Source organism: Musca autumnalis, unplaced genomic scaffold (genome assembly GCF_047663935.1).
Source record: "Musca autumnalis isolate F117 unplaced genomic scaffold, ASM4766393v1 scaffold_1, whole genome shotgun sequence".
Taxonomy (NCBI): Eukaryota; Metazoa; Arthropoda; class Insecta; order Diptera; family Muscidae; genus Musca; species Musca autumnalis.
The window spans coordinates 114,630,161-114,648,956 of NW_027411644.1; positions in this window are offsets into that span (position 1 = coordinate 114,630,161).

The following is an 18,796-nucleotide window of genomic DNA, read 5'->3' on the forward strand; positions in this document are numbered from 1 at the left end:
TTCCAAATTAAATGAAACCTTTTCCAAATTAAATGAAACCTTTTCCAAATCAAATGAAACCTTTTCCAACTCAAATGAAACCTTTTCCAAATCAAATGAAACCTTTTCCAAATTGAATGAAACCTTTATTTTTATTGAAAGGACAAAGTCAGAATATTTTGAAAAGAGAAAGAAATAAAAAATTATAAATGTTTTCAACAATTTTTTTCTTAAATTCTAATCTTAAGTAATGACATAAAAGTGTAACTCGCTGCATATTTTGCTTCCTTGAACTTAAACATTTTATAATTTTTGGGCATCAATTAAAGTTATAGCGAAATAATGCAAAAGACAGAATTAATGGTTAAAAAATTGCTAATAATAACAGGGGCTAATTGTATTACCTAATGAAGTAGTTCACGATTTGCTGCTTGTGGAATTTTCAATGGACACACTCATTATATAATTGGAGCAGTCCTGTTTATTGAGCTGTTGGTTACTATGCTCAATCACGTCAACGATATTACGATCTATTGTCTGACCACTCTGGTACACAATTCTATTTTTGAAAATACCTTTACTATTGTGTTCAACATTGCTGAATATGGCATTCAAAATTTCAAATTAGCATCTGTTATTACACTGTGAACCGAAATTTTGGGGCATAACTCGGAAGTTCGACACACGGCGGATCTGTCCTTCGGGATTCTTAATATACTCACCAAGGGCTTTCATCCCCAAAAAGGAATTATCTCTGCCCCAAAATTTCGGTTCACAGTGTAATAACAGATGCTAATTTGAAATTTTGAATGCCATATTCAGCAATGTTGAACACAATAGTAAAGGTATTTTCAAAAATAGAATTGTGTACCAGAGTGGTCAGACAATAGATCGTAATATCGGTGACGTGATTGAGCATAGTAACCAACAGCTCAATAAACAGGACTGCTCCAATTATATAATGAGTGTGTCCATTGAAAATTCCACAAGCAGCAAATCGTGAACTACTTCATTAGGTAATACAATTAGCCCCTGTTATTATTAGCAATTTTTTAACCATTAATTCTGTCTTTTGCATTATTTCGCTATAACTTTAATTGATGCCCAAAAATTATAAAATGTTTAAGTTCAAGGAAGCAAAATATGCAGCGAGTTACACTTTTATGTCATTACTTAAGATTAGAATTTAAGAAAAAAATTGTTGAAAACATTTATAATTTTTTATTTCTTTCTCTTTTCAAAATATTCTCACTTTTTTCTTTCAATAAAAATAAAGGTTTCATTCAATTTGGAAAAGGTTTCATTTGATTTGGAAAAGGTTTCATTTGAGTTGGAAAAGGTTTCATTTGATTTGGAAAAGGTTTCATTTAATTTGGAAAAGGTTTCATTCAATTTGGAAAAGGTTTCATTTAATTTGGAAAAGGTTTCATTTAATTTGGAAATGCTATATTTCAGTTTTTTAATCATTTATTTTGGCGTTCAAGCAACCAGTGGCAATAAGTGGGTTAATAACCTCCTGCTTTGTAAAAAGACCCAACAATCGTGTAAATTATAAATTTTCCATTGTGGAAAATTTTCGTGCAAGAACATTCGAATAGTATTCGCGTCAGCTGTTGGCAACTTTAATTTCATGTGAAAAGAAATTTACTACAGGTTTTAAATATTTTTATGGTCTTGGTCTTTAATTTGTTTAAGGATTTTGGAAGAATATTCGAATAGTATTCGCGTCATCACTTGGCAACTTTAATTTTGTATGAAAAGAAATTTACTACATGTTTTTAAATATTTTTATATTTTTATGTTTTTAATTTGCTTAAGGCTTTTGGTGGTATTTGGTTTTTTATTATTCCATCTAAATACGCAAATTCTACTCCATTTTTTTTGCTCACTTATTTTGAAAATTTTATCTTAATTTATTACAGCTATCATAAAGATATACCAGGTGTTATTATTTTAGTTCTGCTTTCTTGAGATGTCGACGTCACGAAATGTAATAAACTTATGTCTGGGGATTTTCCATTACTCATTGGAATTTGAATTACAGCTGAAATTTTAATTGGTAAAGGTAGTAATAATATTTACAAACATACATATGTACATACGATGTATGTATTTTTTTAGTTCGATTTCAAATATATTTTGACTTGCAATTAAGGTATTAGCTTCTCTTACTGGGTGATCTTCTAGTTGGATCATGCATACACACCAACGTATCATACCCAGCAAACCAAAATCGGAAGAAACATCCGAGTTCGGATGCGAGTTCGGTCCGTCTGACCGAAAGTCAGACGTGTTCTGCACCTAAATTCGGATGAAAATCGGAGTTTTTTGCAGACTTTCGAACCGAATTCGGTCAGAATTCTGATGAACTATCGTATGAATTTCTGATTTATTAACCGACGTTCGGACAGATATGGATCCAAATTCAGAAGTAAAATCTTATTTAATTCGGAAGTTTTGGACGACTTTCGGACCTAATTCGGTCCGAAGTCTGATGAACTATCGTATGAATTTCTGATTTATTTACCAGCATTGGAACAGAATTGGTTTTTATTATTTAAAAATGTTAAAACTACACAGTTAATTCATGAAAAATTAAAATCCTTGCATTTAAATGTTTGTCCATCTACTAAAAACATATTAAAAGTTTTAATATCTTGTTCGTGGTAGAAAAATCAACAGTTGAGAACAACAAATTCATCAACAGGATCTGTGAAATATGTTATCAATATATGAGGCGCTCAGTGCACACTTCGACTAACTCCAGTTTTTGAAAAATTTGAGATTTTAGTGTCAAAGCCTTTGATATCGCCAGTCTGCCACTGAGTGTTAAATCGTTTAGACGTGAACAATGTCCACTCCGCCAAAAACTCGCTGCGCTAAGTGTTTTAACTCTGCTAAATCGAATTTCATTGCTTGCCACATTTGTAAGGCAAAATACCACTTCTTGTGTGTAAACATTGATGGTGAAAAATTCGGTGAAACATTTGTTGCAAACAAAAACATTGTTTTCAATTGTGACGATTGTTTAAAAGTTTCTGATGGAATGTTTGCATTACTCTCTTCAATGTCCCAAGACTTAAGAGAGATAAAAGAGAGCGCTTTGATGCATTTAGTTGGTGATATCAATACACTGAAGAAGAAGTTCGATGACCTAAAGATTGGCCTTGAAAATTTGAATAAACAACAATTAATTGCAAATAATGTAGCTACCAGCCGTTCTAATGTTCTCAACGAACCTGCTAGTTGTTCTAATACTGTTTTACAGCAACAACAACATGATATTGATACAGTTTCCTCACTCTCATACCCCACTGCTCCATCTGAAGTTCCATCGAACATGGTTGGCAGTAATTGGTTACAAGCCCGTAGTCGCAAACGAAGAAATCGTGTTATTGTTGTTGGTGAGAGTACCTCAACTGATCTCCCTGTGGTGTTAAAAAAGAAGTTTGTGCATGTGTCATCTTTTCGAACAAGTGTGACGGCGGAACACATTATTGCTCACATTGAGAAAAATGCATCAATTGGCAGAGAACATATCGATTGCAACATTTTGATAAAGAGAGATGTAGACGTAAGCACTCTCAAACATGTCAATTTTAAAGTTGGTGTAACATCCAATTATTACAACGATCTAATAAAACCATCGTTGTGGCCTGCTGAAGTGAGAATCAGACCATTTGTTTTTTTCGAAAGGAAATCGGCGACACTGCCAAATCTTTAAACAAGACTCATGGTTTAAAGATATTTTATCAAAATGTTAGTGGGATGCGTTCTAAGTGTGAAAGTTTGTATTCGTTCTCATCCAATGAAGATTTCGACGTATACGTCTTAGTGGAAACATGGTTAAATGCAGATTTTCACGATGCTGAATTTTTTGACTTAAATATATTTTGCGTTTTCCGAAAAGACAGAAATGCCGAACGTACTGGATTCTATAGAGGAGGTGGTGTATTAGTAGCAGTTAAGAAGAAATTTGGTGCTTTTATGAATAGGAGTGTTAATATTGATTTATTATTAGACCAATTATTTATTATTATCCCAATACAAAATGGTAATTTATGCATTGCTGTGTCGTATATACCCCCAAATAGTGATGTAGCATTGTACTCAATGCATGTAAATAATTTATTGCAATTGTATGAAAATTCTGATAGCAAAACTAATTTATGCATTCTGGGCGATTTCAATTTGAGTAATATTGTGTGGTCTGCATATAATGGAATATTAGTGCCAACAAATGTAAATAAGGACTATGAAATTGATTTCATAGACAGTCTACTGGATATGGATTTAATTCAAATTAATAATGTCTATAATACATTACATCGAATCTTAGATTTAATCTATGTTGATAAAAATGTAAACTTTAATGTGTATGAATGTCACAATTCTTTTTCTAAAAATAATGTTCATCACTCTTCAATCGTTGTTGAACTTGATATAATTATGTTTTTGAAAGATTATAACAACTTCGTTAGAGAATCTTTTGATTTTGAACGTTGTAATTTTGAGTTGCTAAACTCAACGTTATATAATGTGGATTGGGAAAGCATGTTAAATTTTGCTGACATAAATGCATGCTATGATGCATTTATTCATACTTTTATTGGAATATGCAAGCAGTGTATCCCTGCTAAGACTAAAAAGTCGGTAAGTCATCCATGGTATAATAAAAGATTAAGGCAGTTAAAAAATAAACGTAACAAATTACATAAAAGGTATCTTGCAACACCCAATTCTATAATATATAATGCCTACAAGCAAAGTAGGAAAGAATTTGATTTCCTTAATAAATTCCTTTATAAGCAACATATGATCAGAATAGAAAGTCAAATAAGGGATAACCCAAAACAATTTTGGAGTTTTATTAAATCAAAAAAACAATCATTAGATATTCCAGTTTCGATGCATTATGAGGGAAATGTTGCCAATAATCCACAGGATATTGCTGATTTATTTGCTTCATATTTCAAATCTAATTTTGACATTACGGATTCATTAGCCACTACACAATCATTGGATAATATTTCTGCAACCCATTTAAACTTTGGCGAGCTCTTGTTAAGCGATGAAGATGTTATTCATGGTATCCATGGAATAAAAAATTCATATTCCACAGATATTGACGGAGTCTGTGCTTACCTAATTAAAATGTGTGTATCATCCATATATCTCCCATTGAAACTTCTGTTCAATAAATCATTGAACAGTGGAACGTTTGCGGATCGTTGGAAACATACTTTTATCAATCCAATTTTTAAGAATGGCCAAAAGAATGATGTTACTGCCTATCGATCTATCTCCAAATTGAGTGTGGTGTCAAAGATTTTAGAGAATATTGTTCATGAGAAATTGTATTTTGCTTTAAAGTCAATATTGATACCGCAACAGCATGGCTTTCGTAAGGGTAAATCTACATCTTCAAATTTATTTGAATTTACAGATTACTGTTTATCATCGTTTGCATCGGGTTATCAAGTAGAAACTATTTATACGGATTTCTCGAAAGCTTTTGACAAAATTTCTCACACCATTTTATTAAAAAAACTGAATTTATTTGGGTTTCATTCAAGTTTTTATGATTGGATTAAATCTTATTTTCAGCATAGAACTTGTATAGTCAAGATTGGTTCTTTTGAATCCAAGCCATATATTTTATTGTCGGGAGTTCCGCAGGGGAGCATTTTGGGACCACTGTTTTTTAACATTTTTGTAAATGATATTAGCAAATGTTTTAAACATTCGCACTTCCTTCTTTATGCAGATGATCTCAAAATTTTCTTTGCCACAAAACTCCAACATGATTTTATTAAAATTCAGTCTGACTTAAATAGATTCTACGATTGGTGCACTTTAAATAATTTAAAACTGAATATTGCCAAATGTGTTCATTTATCATATTACCGTGTCAGAAATCCCATTCAATTTGAATTTATAATTGATGATAAAGTTTTACGGAAAGAAAACGAAATTGATGATCTTGGCGTTACTTTTGACTACAAGCTCACTTTCTCATCTCACATTGACAGGTTAATTCCTAAGGCGTACTCGCTATTGGCATTTATCAGGCGCCATACCTCCGACTTCAACGATCCTTATACCTTTAAAGTGTTGTTCACTTCCTTAATCAGGTCGAAACTTGAATATTGTTCAGTAATTTGGAATCCCTCCGGGGCAGTTAATGTTTTTAGATTGGAAAGAATACAAAAACGATTTTTAAAGTCGGCTTTATACACATTACATTTTACAAGGCCTTTGCCAACGTACGAATCAAGATGCATGTTAATCGGTCTGGAAACTCTGGAATTAAGGCGTAAATTACAAGCCATGATGTTTATATATGACATAATAAACAATCACATTGATTGCCCAAGTATATTGGAAAAAATTGCATTTAATATTCCGAGGCGTAATTTGAGATCCCACAATATGTTCTCAATAGAATGTTATCGTCAGAATTATATTATAAATAGCCCTTTTGTCAGTGCTTTAAATACCTTTAATATCATTAATAGAATAACTTTGATTGATTTTAGTATTTCAAGAGATTCATTTAAGAACTTATTAAAAATTTGTTTAATTAATATTAATTAGGCTATGTTCCTATATTGTATATAGCTATATATATGAATTGTATATTATTAAAAATCGCAGTCTGAAAGGGAATTTTTCCCATAGACGTTAAGAATTAAATTAAATAAATAAATAAATTTATGATTATAATATCTTTTCTGAATAATAAAGATGAGCACCTTTAAATAACAAGTTTTTATTGACAACTGAATAATATGCAACTTTTTTCAGTGCACACTTCGATTAACTCCACATTCAAATGTAGCTCTGCTCGCAACGTGTACATTTTTACATGCAATGTCCTTTCGGCTTTTGTTGAAACCATAGATGGCCTTATTATGACGTATATAACATACATTTTTGACGTATATTACATACGTCGGAAACGTCGTAAACCTAGCCATGAAGAATGACGCTAACATAAAGCTAACATGAATTAATTGCAAATATTGTTTTATAACTGAACTGCCAACATTAATTTTTATGTAAAACCTGTAATATATGTGTAAAAAACTAAGTTTTTCGTTAATAAAAAAATTCAAGACCTAACTTTATTACTTTTTTCAGTGCACACTTCGATTAACTCCACCATTACCACAACATTACTAACGATTGTTTGTTGACTATTGTTTTTATTTTATATACCGTTAGATGAAAGCTATACCTGCTATTATGCATTCTACATTATGTATTTGAATCCATACAATCAGGGGAATTTTAAAAAACAATATACATTTCATCATTGCTTTTCTCAACTTTTTGTTTTATGGAGTTAGTCGAAGTGTGCTCTGAACGCCTCATATGTATGTATGAAAACAACATGTCTTCACATGCAAAAGTTGATATACATAAAAGTATTAACAACTTTGGGCAATATACATGTTATATAAAACATATGACTTTCCACGGAATACTGTTGAAGTTTGACGAAAAAAATCATTACTTTCATTAAATTCATAAAAATAAACAATTATCTATACAACGGTTCACTATGAATGATCTTTAAACAATACTAGGTCTGTACCACGGCACAATTACACAGGTAGTGATATCACACCAGCTGATCGAATATGAAAAGTAAAATCCCTTTATAAAAAAATATTTTTTTTTTGTAATTTCCCCAACAACATAAAGAAAATTTTGTAGCATATAACGTATGATATGGAGGTGGTGTCAGGATAAATAGTTAGCGCACGTATCTGGTACCGGCCTACTAGCTCGTCGGAGGGGTAGGTTCGATGATTAACTAACTTCTCATGTGCTACAATAAGTTTACTTTAGTTATACGTGCTGCAAATGTAGAGGAAGGAGAAAGATGAGGTGGTCTACGGTCGGTTAATTTACTTTAGTTGGACGCTAAGATGGTATTACGCCCAATATGCCCACCCATCCTGGTCATAGTAACATTACCTGTAGCTAGAACTTTACAAATGACCCCACTACAACAGTGACCTAACTACTTAGTTAGTCAGGAAATCAAACAGATACGTTTAAATTCAGACCAAATTCATTTTTGAATTATTTATTAAATACTTCATATTCATGTTATTATATTTAGTAATTCTAGGATAGGTAATCCCATTTTCCTTAAAGGCTAAACAAAAATTAGAGTTATACTAGCCTAATTAATTATCATTAACCTTATGCTAAATCAAAAGGAAGAGAAAATTAAACATACAAAAGTTTTAATTTAACAAGATATCGTAAGGGGTATTACCCACTCTATTATATTCTATTGCTTTAGAATAGCTGCAGTATTGATGCCGAAACAAAAATGTAACCAAACAATATAATGAGAGAAATGTAGTACTCACGTATAACATGCCAACTATGCAGAGCTCCAACGACGAAAGATCTTTCGGTGGGCGCTATGGGCAGCAGATGTGCTGATAACAGTTAAGAGCGCGGTATTGAAGGAATTTGTTTTTGATTCGGCCGCAATGCCAGGCTGCACAAATTCTGTAAAGCAACTGGATTTAATAATAACATAAATTATCATCGGTCTACGCTATGCCCATAACAGGGCCCAGTGGAACACGTAATGCAAAAATGTTAGCAGCAGTACGTATGTCAGGTACATTACCATATGCATACATACATACACCACTAGCATCCATACATAACTGTTTGACCACTAAGTCTGGCTGCAGCTAGCGAAGAATAAAATATAAGCACAACACTGATATCAACAAGGAAAGAATTTACACTCTTGCATAAAGGTTTACCACTTATTGAAGTTAAATTAGTTAACTTATCAAAATACTTTTATGGATAGATCGAGAACGTTTTGGAGATAAAATCATAGATTAAATGTTTTTTTTCTGCTAAGATTCACTTATCAAAATTAATATATCTTATGGAATAACAATGCAGTGAGCAACTGGCTGATTTACGAAACATTAGGTTTTCTGATTGAAATCCCGAGCATTTTTTCCTTTTTTGTTCTTATGGCAGAAGGATTGAACAGCGATTTATCTCACTAAAATTTTACTTATATTTTGGACACCGGGTTTCTGCATTGGCTGAATATTACTAAACTGAATTTTGAGCAATATGAACACATTAGATTTTATTGCGTGAATGGCGTTAAGCTTTGGTATTTCTTTCCCTTGCTTTTGGCGTTTTTATACCTGACTTTTACAACTCAACTTAAATTTTATGTCACCATGCGTTTGTAGGTTAGGTAAAAATGATTGGCTGATAGGTTTTCCCGTTTTTTTGATTATACGTTTAGTACAAGCCGAAATGGAAGAATTTTCTTTTGCACATAGACTTATGTTTCTTTATAATATTATCTTTGGCTGTCATTAAATTTTGGTAAAATTATTAAAACACTTCACGATTCTCGAGCAGTTATTTCATCACATGCGGTCTCCCAGAAGTAAAACAACGCGACTGCTGGCTTGGTACATATGTCGACACAGGCGAATTTTGTAGTTTCATGTATGTACTGCTGATGTGCATAGGCAGAAACCAGTGCTTTTGCAACTTTGCTGTTAATCTGCACATACATAAAGGAATTGAAGAGATTCGGTGATGAGTGCCAAATCTAATGGGAATAATAAAAAAAATAATTTTGCATATTTCTATTCCTTCATTACCAATAAATAAAATCAACTCACCGATTACTCGAAATGGCATTGAGAGAAATTATTAACTCAAGATTATGAAGGTGATAATGACGAACCAGAATTTTGTGGAGAGGTTAAGTAATGACGTTAGGAATTATACATCTTGGCACTGAATAAATGATTTCATCGAACCTAACGAAAATGTTCAATCTATTTAAACACTTGTATTAACTTCATTTGGAAATTAAATGACATACCATTTTAAACTAAAATCCAGATGAACAAAAAAAACTTTAACTTTGGAAAATTTTTGGCTCACAAAACTGTATAAACTTTTCCTTCAAATAATACATTCTACGGCCAGGATATTCAACAAAATGACCGAGAAAAGGCAATAACGAAGTAATGAAACCTATCAAAAGATGAAGTTGACCAGCGAATTTCCAGGCCATTAGCAAGAACGTAAAAAAATGAAACTTAACAATGTCAATTGCTCCATTTTCTGAGCCCAATAGGCTACAAAGTGACTCACATGTAGGTGGCGTTGCCTGTTTTCCTAAAATTACCTTTACAAATAAATACTCATGCCAAATATAGAACAATGGCAAGTGCATCTCTTACAACCCCCCCAGCCAAAATCAGACTTCGGGGATGTACACTATCCCAGAGGCTGATAACACTTGCCAAACAATAATTGCGACTATACTATTGCCGGATATCCTTCGCGTGGTACGTTCCAACGAAGTTGCCTCTAAGATCCTCTAGCTCATAATACGAATTTCCCAGTTTTCTTTTCACACGAGCTTTCAGGAATGTAGGAGCTAGTTTGGCATTGTAGCCATGCTCGAAGGAACTTTGCTTGAAGTTCCTACGATATACTTCCTGGCCGATCTGGTAGGACACATCACGCGAACGCAGGTTGTACGTTTTTTCGTTCCTTACGAATTGCTTTCGAATCATATCGGAAGCTCTTTTAGCAACAATATCTCTCGAGTCATTACGTTCAAACCTGACAGAGCGATCTTCGAGCATCTCAAGCTGGCGTAGAAGAGGGTAAATCGCACCATTGGTGATCATATTTTGTCCAAACGCCAAGTAGTAAGGGGATGTTCCTACGGCTGAATGTTTCGAGGACCGCAACGAACAACATATGCTGCTGAGAGACTCATCCCAATTGCTCTGATCAGGCTTGACGTACGCTTTTATCGCAGCTAACACAGAACGATTGACCCTCTCTGAGGCGTTAGCCTGAGGAGAGTGGATGGCAGTATAAATGTGATTAACACCATATCGCTTCAGCAACTGGTTAAAAACATTAGATTTGAATTGTGATCCGTTATCGGATATGATCGATTCCGGAACACCAAAGGTATGGAACAACTCACATTCGAGATAAGGAACTATAGAGTCGGCAGTAAACTTCTTAATTGGCTTCAAAAAAGGAAACTTCGAAAAATGGTCCAAAGCTACAAAGATTCCCACATAGCCTGACTTAGATCTGGGATATGGACCCAGGAAATCAACATAAAGCTTTTGGAAAAACCTGCAAGCTTCTGTTGTTTTACCCATCGGAGGCCTCAGTGTGGTGTTAGGATGCTTTGTCTGTTTGCAAACTTCACAATTGTTCACATATTCTTTGACGTCCGCAACTAAGTTTGGCCAAAAGAAAAACTGGCGTATTCGGGTCAGTGTTTTATTTATCCCGCAATGCGAGGAAAGGGGGTGATCATGAGCCTTCATAAGTACGTCGGGTATCAAACCTCGTGGCACCCACAGCTTCCATACCAGATCATCGTGGACCTGCTCGCCATTTGCATGTTCAGTTCGTCTGTATAGGTATCCATCAACAATTCTAAGGTCAGGCATCTGATCAATACTCTTTGCGACGCGATCCAAAAGTTGTCGGTACTCCTCCGATTGAAAATGAGTGGAATGTAGATCTATGAAAAAACCTGACTCATTATCTAAAGCAGACAAGTTTAGGGGACCCAAAGAAGATAAGTCCTCGGTATTGGCTCTAGAGAGAGTATCGGGGACTATGTTCAAGTTACCGCGCCTATGTTGTATGTGAAATTTGTACCCCTGCAGTTTCAAAGCCCACCGAGCCAGCCTTGTACTAAGATCAGTCTGGGACATGAGCCACTTCAATGACGCATGGTCAGTGATGATAGTGAACTCATGCCCTTCGACGTATGGTCTAAACTTTTTAACACTTAACATTGCTGCTAAGCATTCCTGTTCGGTAACGGAGTAACTGCGTTGGGCTTTGTTGAGTTTCCTCGACATAAAGGCGATAGGAACCTCTTCACCCTCCGCATTTACCTGTACCAATACGCTTCCTATACCTGTTTTACTAGCATCGCAGTGTATATAAAATGGCTGCGAGAAATTGGGGCTGTGTAAAACAGGGGCTGAACTCAAGTGTGTCTTCAAAACCTCAAAAGCTTTTTGAGCTTCTTCGGTCCACACAAATTTCTTTTTACCTTTCAATAAATCCGTTATAGGCGTGGTAATAGAAGCATAGTCCCTAATAAACTTCCTATACCACCCTGTCATTCCTAAAAACCTGCGTATCTGCTTTACCGATCTTGGGGGAGGGAACTCAGTAATGGCGGAAACTTTTTCCGGATCGGTCCGAATCACCCCATTACCAACCAAATGTCCAAGATATCTCACCTCGGGGACACAAAAGTGGCTCTTCTCCACATTAATTGTCAACCCAGATTCACGGATCCTCCTCGCCACTAGACTCAGAACTTCCAGATGCCGATTGAAAGACTCCGATATAACCAGAAGGTCGTCCAGATAGACAAACACTTCTGCCCTGAGATCCGGAGGTACCACTTTGTCCATCAGCCTGGACATAGTTTGAGGGGCATTACAAAGCCCAAAAGGCATCACCTTAAAGTGGTACAACGGCCTCCCAGGGACAGTGAATGCTGTCTTCTCTCGTGACTTCTGATCTAAAGGAATCTGCCAAAAGGCATCCTTCAGATCTAAGCTAGTTATAAATTGGGCTTTCGGCAACCTGCTCAAGATACCATCGATTTGAGGCAACGGGTAAGCATCGCCTATCGTTACCGAGTTCAACTTTCTACTATCGAGGCATAAACGGTTTTTACCGGGTTTTCGGTGGAGAACCACCGGGGAAGACCATGCGCTATTAGATTCTTCAATTACATCCATCGCTATCATACGATCTAAGTCATCGTATATTAATTTCTCGATTGCGGGAGAAACGGGAAAATGGCGCTGTTTTATTGGCTTGGCGTCGCCAGTGTCGATGCTGTGGCACAACACATCCGTTCTCCCCAATCCTTCCTTAGAATACGACGGGAATAGCGATACAACATGGTCTAGCCTCTGTCTCTGATGCTCAGTTAATGGTATTTGGGTAGAAATTTCATTCAAACCTGATGAGGGTGGAAGCATATTACTTTTAAATTCAGATGGCAACAAATTAAACATATCCCAGAAGTCTATTCCGAGAAATAGATCCCTATCCAACGACGGAATAATAAATATGGTTATGGGTTTCTGGGTATTCTTAAAGGTAATCAGCGTTTCCACGTATCCAACAACATTCTGACCCCTTCCATCAGCTGTGCGTACTGTTGACGACAGCTTTTTGAAAGGTATGTCAGATTCCAAGAATCGCCTAGCTGCTTCTGACCCTACACACGTAATAGAGGCCCCCGTGTCTAAAAGGCCCATCATCTTATGCCCAAATAGTGTAACCTCTGCATAAGGGCGAATATCGGCCGGACGGTCTAGTACGGCACAAACCAGTTTCTTCCTAACGTTCTTTATTTTGTCCCAAAACGATTTCATTCGGAGTGCTGACCTACTCTTTCCTTTGGCCTGGCCGAAAATTCTATCCCGCGCTAGGTTATACTCTTGTATTCGTATATGGAGAGGTTTAAAGGGGGAAAATTTCCCATTATTTGCAGACGAGTTTATGGGAAAATTGCATTTCATGGGCTCTAGTCTGGTTTCCATTTGCATTTCACTAGCTAAGTTGTCAAATCCGGGTAAATCATTGGAAGGTTTTTTTAAAATCTCTATTCGGCATCGAGGTCCGGAGATCTGGTCAGCGAATGTGCACTCTTTTGTGCACTCGCTCGGCCGTTTTTTGAAGAACACTTCAAACAATTAGGCTTGTAGGTATTGGGCATACCACAACCATAGCAGAATACGGCTCTCTCCTCCAAGCAATCTTGGTAACGATGGCCATTCTTGCCGCAGTTCCAGCATACTAAACTTATTGCTGAAATGTCGTCTGTAGGATGATTTGTATCCACAGGCTCAACCTCATCAGAGTCCAGTTCGGATATTCGCTACGGAATCGGGAAAGCTTTTGAAGTAGGAACCCCATGCCTGCGGCGCATATCCTGCATGAAAAACTCACGTCTTCTGCAGGTATCGCGTAGCTGTTGTATAGTTTTTATATCTATATTTAGGATTTCATGTTGGATTTCCGGAAGCAAATTCCTTCTTAGGATTTCCACCAACATCCGATCAGGCAAAGGAGTTTTGAGTCTGTCTGTCAAGGCGATAATAGACTCATAAAAGTTATCAAAGGATTCGTTAGCCTTCTGCTTACGATCCCTGATTAACTCCGTAATATCGACGTCAGTTCTGGAATCTTGGTATTGCTCCCGAAGAGCTCTACACAAGTCTTGCCAGCGGATACAACTAACTGAACGGTGATACCGCCAGAACCAGTCGTTTGCTTTGCCGTCGAATAAACAACTGGCATTTCCGCAAAGCAAATCATAACTACCTTGGAGTGTCTGGGTGGTCAAGGCTTCCACCCTATAGATAAAATTGTCTACTGAAAGACCATTAAGACCTCCATTAAATTTCAACTTCCAGTTAGATATGATCTGTAAGACCTTGTCCGGTCGAGAGCTTAAATCAGTCGAAATCGAGTTTCCATAAGAGAGATTTAAAGCAGAATGAGAATTAGGGGGAGGAGGTCTAACCTGGGAATTTGATTGCTGTCCTGTATGGGAAGGAATACCAAACAGATCCCTAAAAGTACGCTCCTCAACAGCAGGAAGTGTTTGCATCTGCTGTGGTGGAGTGTGAGGTTGTTGAGACCTACCCATGGGTGAGTTCGAGGACATTAATCTGGCTAAACTAGAAGATACCTGATTTTCTATAAGCCGATCAATTCGAGCATTCAATGTTGCCATTTGCTGCTGCTGTTGGGCCGAAACAATATTCGTCACCAATTGCGTTAACACCTCAGACTGTAATGTATCCATATTATTGGAAGAGCTACTTGCCGAACCATTGTTGGCAGCAATAGCTTCAGAAGGAGCATCATCGCTGGCCTGCTTTGTTTGAGACCTAGTTACTCGTTGGGACGAACCAGGAGTGGGAGGTTCAGAGCCCACTCTTGCGTTGCATATGGGACAATAGGGTCTTGTCTTAATGCTCTTCTCCAAGCACTTCTTATGAAATATATGACCGCAAGATATCTTTTGCAGAGATGAAACAATAACCTCCCTACATGCGTCGCATACGGCGAGATTATCTTGCCCTACGGCTAAGGAAGTATTCTCTAGATTCGTTGCCATAACGAAAAGAAATGCATAACACTTTACCAGTAACAAAATTTATATATTTCCCCAAAATTTTTAGCAATCGAGGTATAAATATACCGAAATAGGCCTGTCTAAAACATTAAGTTCTCCAATGAAGTTACAGACTCGTTGAAGAAAATCAAAGTAAACAAAACCTAAGAGTTTATTATTCCCCAATGCTGATAGAAATAGATATTTATATGTATTTATGAAGAAAAATAATATTCTATTTTGCTTCACACCCTATAAATAGAGTACCTAAGGTATGAAATGTGTAATGTACCGGCTAAAAGTCAAAAGGCTTTTTGATGCATTTTACATAAATGTTAAATTACTAGCATCGGGGAATGACAACAGAGGTAGGACTGCGGGAGCCTATGATACTGCCAGCTACAGTCGGGTGGGGGTTCGGGTCCTTCTCTACTGCCACCGTGTTCCCCAGTACACAAATTAAAAAGACTCCCTTTTTATTTAAAAAAAAAAAATAGAACTAAAGGCTATTATTTGGAACCAAAAAAATGGATAAAAATATCACTGTAAATGATGTAAAAATATATGGACAACTTTTCTGATCGTTTTTGTACTATTCCCTCTGATGGTTTGAGGGAAAGAGCCTCATGACCCACGCCTACCAACGTTCTAGTGGCAATACGGTTAATCTAGAACCCCTACGTCCGTTTCTTTACCTCCTCAGGTACACCTAGGAAAACACCTTTTAATTTAATTTAGCAATCCATTATTATTCTGTTTTTTTTTTTTCAAATCATTTTAAGGAGGGACTAATTAAATAATACAATAATATTTATATTTAAACTAGTAGCATTATGTTAATTATATTAAATCTTTAAAATTACCATCAACTATGTATTCTTATAGTTATATGAATTCAAATTAGATTTTGTGTAATAATGGTACGTAGTGTACTTGGCAAAAGTGGTTTGTTTACTGAATTTCAATAGCAAAACAAAACATATTTTTATACTTCATGAGAAGCAAAAATCAGTAAGAACAATATCAGAGATAAATGGAGAGTTAATCAATAAAAGAATTTTGTGTCCTCTATGCAAAGCAAACAAAACAATAATTAACCCAAAAAGGGGAGCGAGCAATAGAGAATACAAAAATCTCTGGGTACTAATCTAGTCTCTGAGAATTATTAATTTATTCATTATCAGTGCAAGTAGAAGAGTTTTTTTTTTTTAATAAGAGGTATGATAATTAAGGTTACTTACAAACTTACCACTTTCATGCTGCCATGTGGAAGATCTTCTACACGAACTGCTGCTGTGGTTGCTAATAAACAATTAGATTATTTATGGTATAATTATTCTTCTTGCACCGACTGTAGTGAAATGATGATTATGATTAAAGTATATAAATCGCTATTAATATATCATATTTTATACTCAAGATTTCTAATATCCCATATGGATTGAAATGTAATTTGATGTTTAGTCGAAGTTTAGCGTTGCAAATCTTTCCTAGTTTTCAGCTAGTGGAACATTGGTCCTTGTTGGAGGATTGTTCCGGCGTTGCAATGTATTGTAAAGATGATTCTGTGTTGTAGATTCGTCAGGGCGAAATTAAATTGAATATAGACTTCCAATTTATCAAAATTTGTTGCTGAGGTGATCGTAGAGGGATTAAGGTTCAATGATTTAAGACTTCACCGTAGAGTTTTGGAGATGTATGCAAGGGGGGATTTCACAAAATGAGGTTAGTCGGGGAATTGGGTGTCACAAGCTCTTGAAATGCACAATACTGTCCCCAATTATGTGAGTAAATTCATAGGCTTTATGTTTGACGCTCACAAGTGTGTCGCTTTATATTTCTTCCCAAGATTTGTGGGATGGATTCGATCTCCTTTAAAGGTGGCAAAACGTTCATCCAACACTGACCAGGAAATATGAAGAGACTTCTTGTTTTATTAATAATTTGTTGGAGGATACACAGTCGGTTTGGGAGACACTTTATTAGCTGGTAATTCGGAATGGGGGAAGCAATTCTACCCTGTGGGTAGAATTGTTCCCAATAATTTAATTCGAAGTGGTACTTTTTTATTTCCAGGGCTTCGATTTAAAAACCTAAGAAATGTATTTTTCTTAATTTCACGAAAATTTCACAAATATTAGTGGTTTTACCTTTAAATGGTCTTATAATTTGTTAAAAACGAATATATTTTAATTTTTATTCACTGATTATAAAAATATTTTTAAATATTTCAGATGATTTTTAGAGGACTTGTTTCTTCAAGAGTTATTATAAAAAGGAAGTTCAATCAAGTTGTCAATTTACTCGAAACCCACGTTCTTTTTTTATTGAAATCGATAGAAAGGAAAACATCAAATTGAATATGAATATTCTTCTAAATGATTCCTGTTCAGTATTGGCAATTAAGCGATTTTCATTCGTATGTTATGCTTTGCTAGTTTACGTCTGTCTGTACAGTACAGAAACTCTCGCTGTTCATACTACCCCACACGTAGTGGTTGAGCAAAACAAATGAGGGGAAGAAATGAATGGAGTAGTAAAACCAATAATGATAAATTACAATTTTGAGTAATTGATCAAAATAGAAAAAGAAGTTTGGAGTAATATCTTAATAGAGAATATCTTTATAGAGGGAATATTTGGTAAAAGAGTTATTACTCCTGGATGAGATAGACGAGAAGATTGGATGAGTGCATTGATGTCATCAGCAGTGCCAGTAATGGATTAAATGCCAGAAAGAATGTTATGGAAGCCGAATTCCGGGTGGATTAAAAACAATGATATTCTGAGTTGTGGCCTATATATTTCGTAAAGCGATATATTTTGAGTTTTTGTTTATGAAATTATTAGAAGAAAACATTAAAGGAATGACAAAAAAAATGTCGGTGTTGTGTTTGCTATAAATGGCCATTACAAAATCGGATAATTTACTTGTTTTGCAAATGGAAATTAGACGAAAGAAGGACATTTACGATCTAATGTCTTTCGCGTGAAACGTTCCGACCAGTTTTCCTCGCGGGTCTTCTAAAATGTAGTAGTGATTTCCTACTTTTTCGCGAACTTTAGCCTTCAGGAAAAGTGGAGCAAGTTTAGAGTTATAAGACTTTTCCATATTACTCTGACTAAAGTTACGCCGGAACACATCTTGACCGACATTAAATGACTGAGGCCTTGTGCGCAAATTATACTGAGCCTGATTCTTATCATATGCCGCTTTTATGAACTTTTTAAGATCTTCGCGAATTAAATGAAGCCTATCATCTCTGCTTAATTGAGCTGTAGGTTCATTGAGAAGCTGAAGGCTCTTCATTAATTGGTAAGCTGATCCATGCGTTACCATGTCGAAACCAAATAAACCATGGTAAGGTGAACAATTAATGGTTTGGTGGCAGGAATTACGCAAAGCGCAACTTATGAAACTTAGTTTCACATCCCATTCTCGTTGATCACCCTTTAAGTACGCTCGTATGGCAGCTATTAGAAATCGGTTTACTCTCTCCGAGGCGTTAGCCTGGGGAGAATAATACGCCGTATATGTGTGATTCACACCATAAGTAGTCAAAAATGCGTTAAAATCGTTAGCACGAA